This window comes from Henckelia pumila, chromosome 4 (genome assembly GCF_033568475.1).
Source record: "Henckelia pumila isolate YLH828 chromosome 4, ASM3356847v2, whole genome shotgun sequence".
Taxonomy (NCBI): Eukaryota; Viridiplantae; Streptophyta; class Magnoliopsida; order Lamiales; family Gesneriaceae; genus Henckelia; species Henckelia pumila.
The window spans coordinates 200,300,407-200,307,257 of record NC_133123.1 but is presented as its reverse complement, the minus strand read 5'-3'; positions in this window follow the sequence as shown (position 1 = coordinate 200,307,257).

Sequence of the window (6,851 nt, the reverse complement as noted above, 5' to 3'; positions counted from 1 at the left end):
GGAAATGAAAGATTCACAAAAAATTTTCATAAACGAAATACAAATCCGATAGAATTAAAAATAGAGAATATTTTAATGATTAACCCTGAAAAGGAAATCATGAAGAAATTTCATGATATTTGTTCTGAAAATTCTCAGGACAAAATTAAGAAAAGAAAACTATTTATTGCTTCAATAAAACTTAAAGACCCTAATATCATAATCTGTGAAGCGCCAAGAAGATGCAACATGGATGACGTAAAAATATTTGAAAAAGAGGTTCAAGAATTACTCAAACTTAAGATAATCATTCCAAGCAAGAGTACACACTCTTCACCAGCCTTTTATGTCAGTAAGAAAGATACTGATAAGAAAAGAATGGTAATTGATTATCGGAAAATGAATAATGCAACAACTATGGATGGATATTACATCCCTAACAAAAATGATTTACTATCTTATATAGGAGGAATGAAATATTTCTTCAATTTAGATTGTAAATCAGGATTTTGGCAAATCCAGCAAGAACCACAAACACAATTACTTACAGCATTCAGTTGTCCAAAAGGACAATATCAATGGACTGTATTACCTTTCGAACTTAAACAAGCACCAGAAATTTTTCAAAGATATATGGATGAATCTTTTAAACCATATGTAGATTTTTGTTGTATTTACATAGATAACATATTAATTTACTCAAAAACATTAAATCAACATTATAAATACCTCATGACAGTATTAGATATTTGTCATAAAGATGGAATTATACTTTCTGAAAAGAAAGCACAATTATTTAAAACAAAAATCAATTATTTAGGATTACAAATAGAAGATGAAAAACATTGTTTACAACAACATATAGTTAAGAAAATTCATGATTTCCCTAGCGAAATAAAGGATAAAGATCAATTAAGAAGATTTCTAGAATTATTAACTTATTCTGGAAATTACATTAAGAAACTTGCAGTAATCAGAAAACCTCTTCAGGCAAAACTTAAACAAGACTATAAGTAAAAATGGTCTAAAGAAGATACTAATTATATTGACACTATTAAAAAAAATAATTAGTAATCTTCCTGAGTTATATTTTTTTTCAAATAAAGACATAATAATAATTGAAACAGACGCTTCAGATGAATACTGGGGAGCATGTTTAAAAGCTTATACAAGAGAAAAAAATTTAGAAAAACTAACTAAAACAGCTACCAGGAATAATGAAGAATTATGTAATTATATATCAGGAACTTTTCAAGGTGCGCAACTAAATTATCACTCAAATGAAAAAGAATTATTAGCCTTAATATTTACAATCAGGACTTATGAAATTTATCTTATATCTAAACCATTTTTAGTAAGAACAGATAATATGAATTTAACATATTTCAAGACAAGAAAAATATCAAGAAATGCAGGGAGAAATGCAGCAAGATTAATTAGATGGAAATTGGAATTGAACCATTATCAGTTCGAGATCCAGCATGTCAAAGGAACGGATAATTCATTACCCGACGCATTAACCAGAGAACTTCATCCAAATTATACTATCCGTAGTAACGGGATAACAAAAGAGATCCTAAGTGATCCAGAAAATGACTATGAGTCATCCGAACATGCCTCAGAAAGCATGGGGAATATAAATTGATGAAATGAGATTTATATTCAGAGATATGAATTATTTTATGACATTCAATCATCCGAACATGCCTCAGAAAGTATGGGGAATATAAAGTGATGAAATGAGATTTATATTCAGAAACATGAATTACTCTATGAGTAAAACAATCAATCTCATTTATGAAGATTGATTCAATCCTTGCAAAAGAATTCATAAATGCAATGATATGCATAATAAAACTATCCGCATTACTAATCATTTTATATATATATATATATATATATATATATATATATATATATATATATATATATATATATATATATTCTTGTGCAGGATGGACACATTAAATCAATTAGAGGAAATATTGATCGACATACAAGAAGAAATTCAAATTCTTCAACAAAAGGAAAAAAAAATGTAAAAGGAAAAATTCAGAGGATAAAAGAAAAGATGAAAACCTCGTCATCATCATCCTCACCAAGAACACCAATTAAGTTAGCAGCTCCATTTGATAAAATAATGGAGATAAATGAAAAACAGTCAGTGGTCACAGCCAACACTGATGACAAAGAAACAGAAAAAGAAAAAGAAAAGAAAAAAGAACCGGTGATCACAGCCAGCACCGAGAATAATAAAAAAGAAGAAAGGACGTTTAGAAGCGCCCTTGAAAAAAGAGAAAGAAAGATGGTCAATTTACGACCACAAAATACAATTTTTGAAAAGACAAATTTTTCAGAAAAATACATGACTGAATTCTTCAAAACATTAAACTATTTGAGAATGGCCAAACCATCTGCAGGATCTTGGCTACAAACTTGTGGCACATAGAGCATATCAAGAGCAAGAACACTGCAAGGTCCTCCAGCGCATGAAGTCGCGAGATTTTTTTCAAATGGACTTTTAAGTGGATTGGAAGTCAGTCCCAACAATCAAGAGATAGAACTATTTACATATCAACTGAGAAATAGTATTATCCACTTCAAGAAAGCAGCCTTCAAGGACGATCCAGTATTAACATTGAGTATTCACTCAACCCTTCCAGATTGGGATAATAACAAATTCTATCAATCAATGGTCCAGAGATTCGTCACACTAATATCTCCTCAGATTGCATAGGATATCCACACTCGCAAGTATGTGGTGAATCCTTGACAACAAAGCATCGACTCCTATAAGTGTTGTAACTGTACCCAATCCCGACACCTGATGATCCCAATAGAGTCGATAAATGAGTCAAAGCACAGTACTAGCATATAGAGTCTCAATGATATTTCAAGTAGTAAGGACTAATGGTGTAAACCAAAACCGCGGACTTTATCCACTCGATAAGTGATAACCACTTGGAAAGTCCGGATAGGGTAGTTCGATCATTCATCGTATGAATATCCATTTGCATGCTTTGAACATCTCTATGTTCCATACTAATGAAACGTGGTACTCGGCATCGCAAATGCTAGTCTCAATCTCGAGCGATCCTTATCCTTATTAACGGACGGCTCAATCGACTAGGAACCATTTAGAATATACAGTGGCTATAAGATGTGTTTCATGATAGACATCCCCATGTTCTACCACATCTTACATACACTATAGTACATTCAAGGTCTTTATCAAAACAACAATAGTATATCACAATATAACAATATGAAAAAAGATAAAGTCATTGCCATTAATAAAAGTGTAAATTATATTAAACAAAAGATTGTTTATACAAAGAGTCATCAAAGCCCTTAGCCACAAGTTGGCTCACCGGGCACCCACTCTTTCAATCTCCCACTTGCCCTAAAGCCAACTAGTCATACTACGTAGACCCATTGCTTCGCGATGTTTGTCAAATAATGGTCCTGGCAAGGGCTTAGTAAGTGGATCAGCGATATTGTCTGTAGAGGCCACTCTCTCGACAGTGATGTCTCCTCTTTCCACAATCTCCCGGATGATGTGGTATTTCCTCAGTACGTGTTTGGATCTTTGATGAGACCTTGGTTCCTTTGCCTGAGCAACGGCACCCGTGTTGTCACAGTACACCGGGACTAGACCAACAACTTCAGGAATAACGCCCAACTCTTGGACGAAATTCCTCATCCAAACGGCCTCTTTAGCAGCAGCTGATGCTGCAATGTATTCTGCCTCAGTGGTGGAATCCGCTGTGGTGTCCTGCTTGGAACTCTTCCAAGAGATAGCACCACCATTGAGCATGAACACAAATCTAGAGGTTGACTTCGAGTCATCCACGTCACTTTGGAAGCTAGAGTCGGTATAGCCTTCCAATTTCAGTTCTCTTCCTCCATATACCATGAACATATTCTTAGTCCTTCGTAAGTACTTAAGAATGTCCTTCACGGCTTTCCAATGCATTTGACCGGGATTAGCTTGATATCTGCTCGTGACACTCAGAGCAAATGCTACATCCGGTCTGGTAGATATCATCCCATACATGATACTACCTATGGCTGACGCATATGGTACATGTGTCATTTTCTCTATCTCTTCATCAGTCTTGGGACACATAGTCTTGGATAGAGAAACTCCATGACACATAGGTAGATGTCCTCTCTTGGACCCATCCATTGAAAACCGTTTCAATATGGTGTCGATGTAGGTCGCTTGAGTGAGTCCGATCATTCTCTTAGATCTATCTCTATAGATCTGTATCCCTAGAATATAGGATTCCTCACCCAAATCCTTCATCGAGAATCTACCTGATAACCATATCTTAGTTGACTGCAACATCCCTACATCATTCCCAATGAGTAGGATGTCATCAACATAAAGTACTAAGAATGTCACAGCATCCTTAACTACTTTCTTGTACACGCATGGTTCCTCCGGGTTCTTGATGAAACCAAAATCCTTTATTGTTTCATCAAATTTCTGGTTCCAACTTCTTGATGCTTGTTTGAGACCATAGATTGATCTCTGAAGCTTGCATACCTTATGCTCGCTTCCCATGGATGTGTATCCCTCAGGCTGCGTCATATAGATCTCTTCCTTAATGTTTCCATTAAGAAATGCAGTCTTCACATCCATTTGCCATATCTCATAGTCATACCAAGCAGCTATGGCAATAAGGATTCTTATGGACTTGAACATTGCAACTGGTGAAAAGGTTTCATCATAGTCAACTCCTTGTCTTTGAGTATAATCTTTCGCCACCAATCGTGCCTTGTAGGTCAATACCTTACCATCAGGCCCAAGCTTTCTCTTGTAGATCCATTTACACCCTATTGGAACAATTCCATCGGAAGGATCTACTAAAGACCAAACTTGGTTTGTATGCATCGAATCTATTTCCGACTGCATAGCTTCAAGCCATAAATTTGAATCCGCATCAGAAATTGCTTCCTTGAAGTTTCTTGGATCACATCCAACATCGGGTTCATCTTGATCCCCTTCAAGAAGAAGACCATATCGAATGGGAGGTTTAGAAGTCCTCTCGGATCTTCTAGGTATAGGCGTGTGCATCAATGGTTCCTGAGTTGTAGGATCATTATTTTGTATTTCGGGTTCTTCTCGAATTTCTTCGAGTTCCATCATCTCGCCTTTCTTATCCAATAAGAACTCCTTCTCCAAGAAGGTGGCATTCCTTGAAACAAACACCTTTGTTTCAGCAGGATGATATAAATAATATCCGATTGAATTCTTCGGATACCCTACAAAATAACATAAGGTGGATCGACTATCCAACTTATCTCCCACTGTCTGCTTCACGTAAGCAGGACATCCCCAAATCCTCAAGTACGAATACTTAGGAGCTTTGCCATTCCATAACGCGTATGGTGTTTTGTCCACTGCTTTGGTGTGGACGTTGTTCAACAACAACACCGCCGTTTCAAGCACGTAGCCCCAAAACGAAGGTGGAAGCTCAGTGAAGCTCATCATGGATCGAACCATGTCCAACAAAGTTCGATTACGACGCTCCGATACACCATTCAGCTGAGGTGTCATAGGAGGAGTCCACTGAGAGAGAATCCCATTCTCTTTCAGATAGTCCAAAAACTCGGTACTTAAGTATTCTCCACCTCGATCCGATCGAAGTGCTTTAATACTTTTACCTAGCTTGTTTTCTACTTCAGCCTTAAATTCTTTGAACTTTTCAAATGCTTCAGACTTATATTTCATTAAATATAAATACCCATACCTTGAATAATCATCAGTAAAGGTAATGAAGTAGGTGTGGCCAAATTGAGTACCAATTCTAAATGGACCACAAACATCTGTATGGATCAAATCCAACAGATTTTGACTACGCTCAGGTTTCCCCTTGAATGGAGATTTAGTCATTTTTTCCTTTCAGGCAGGATTCACAAGTAGGTAGAGAGTTAATATCAGACATATCAAACATGCCCTCTCCCACTAGCTTGTTCATCCTCCTTGAGGAAATATGACCTAGCCTAGCATGCCAAAGGTTTGCCGGGTTTTGACTATCGATTTTCCTTTTGTTTGTTGTTACCGGTTTATCAACATAATTTATTGAAACGTCTTTTAATTTTAAGTTATATAGATCGTTTTCAAGTTGTCCATTTCCAATCAACATTCATTCTTGTAAATATTGCAAATCTCATTCACAAAATTGCAAGAATAACCATCTCTATCAAGCATAGAAACAGAAATAATGTTTTTAATCAAATCTGGAACAAATAAAACATCTCTCAAAAGTAACTTAAAATCGTTCTGCAAAATTAAATAAACATCTCCCACAGCTTTAGCTTCAACTCTAGAACCATTTTCGAGCCTCAGCTGGGTCTCACCCATTCTAAGCCTGCGACTTCTTGTCATCACCTGCAAATCATTGCAAATGTGAGATCCACATCCGGTATCCAATACCCAAGAAGTAGTATTAAGTGAAACATTTATTTCAATATAGAACATACCCTTCGCAGTTCGCAACTGCTCTAGATATTCCTTCCAGTTACGTTTCCAATGACCGGGCTTCTTGCAGTAATGGCAAACATCCTTGGACTTTTCCATGTTTGAAGCCTTTTTCTTGTACTTCTTCTCGGGTTCGGTTTTCTTGGGTGGGGCAGAACGTTTCTTACCCTTTGTACTTGACCCCTTCTTAGCAGAAGAAGAGGAGCCCACCAAGAAAGCCGGTTTATCCTTCTTTAAAGTGGATTCATATGTTACAAGCATATTGACCATCTCTTCAAAGGAGGCCTCTATCTTGTTCATATTTAAATTCACCACAAATCCGTCAAACGAAGAAGGAAGAGATAGAAGTAATAAGTCCACGTTGAGTTCATGCTCCAACACC